The sequence below is a fragment of the Physeter macrocephalus genome, chromosome 20, assembly GCF_002837175.3.
Source record: "Physeter macrocephalus isolate SW-GA chromosome 20, ASM283717v5, whole genome shotgun sequence".
NCBI lineage: Eukaryota > Metazoa > Chordata > Mammalia > Artiodactyla > Physeteridae > Physeter > Physeter macrocephalus.
In genome coordinates, this window is record NC_041233.1 from 12695910 (window position 1) to 12696717 (window position 808).

Below are 808 nucleotides of genomic sequence, written 5' to 3' on the forward strand. Positions count from 1 at the left end.
AAAACTATGCTGAATAATAGTGGTGAGAATGGACATCCTTGTCTTGTTCCTGATTTTAGAGGAAATGCTTTCACTTTCTCACCATTGAGAATGATGTTTGCTGTGGGTTTGTCATATATGACCTTTATTATGTTGAGGTAGGTTCCCTCTATGCCCACTTTCAGGAGAGTTTTTATCATAAATGGATGTTGAATTTTTTTTTTTTTTTTTTTTTTTTGCGGTATGCAGGCTTCTCTCTGTTGTGGCCTCTCCCGTCACGGAGCACAGGCTCCGGACGCACAGGCTCAGTGGCCATGCCTCATGGGCCCAGCCACTCCATGGCATGTGGGATCTTCCCGGACCGGGGCACGAACCCGCGTCCCCTGCATCAGCAGGTTGGCTCTCAACCACTGCGCCACCAGGGAAGCCCATGGGTGTTGAATTTTGTCAAAAGCTTTTTCTGCATCTGTTGAGATGATCATATGGTTTTTCTTCTTCAGTTTGTTAATATGGTTTATCATCTTGATTGATTTGCATATACTGAAGAATCCTTGCATCCCTGGGATAAATCCCACTTGATCATGGTGTATGATCCTTTCAATGTGTTGTTGGATTCTGTTTGATAGTATTTTGTTGAGGATTTTTGCATCTATATTCATCAGTGATATTGGTCTGTAATTTTCTTTTTATTTGTAGTATCTTTGTCTGGTTTTGGTATCAGGGTGATGGTGGCCTCACAGAATGAGTTTGGGAGTGTTCCTTCCTCTGCAATTTTTTGGAAGAGTTTGAGAAGGATGGGTGTTAGCTCTTCTCTAAATGTTTGATAGAA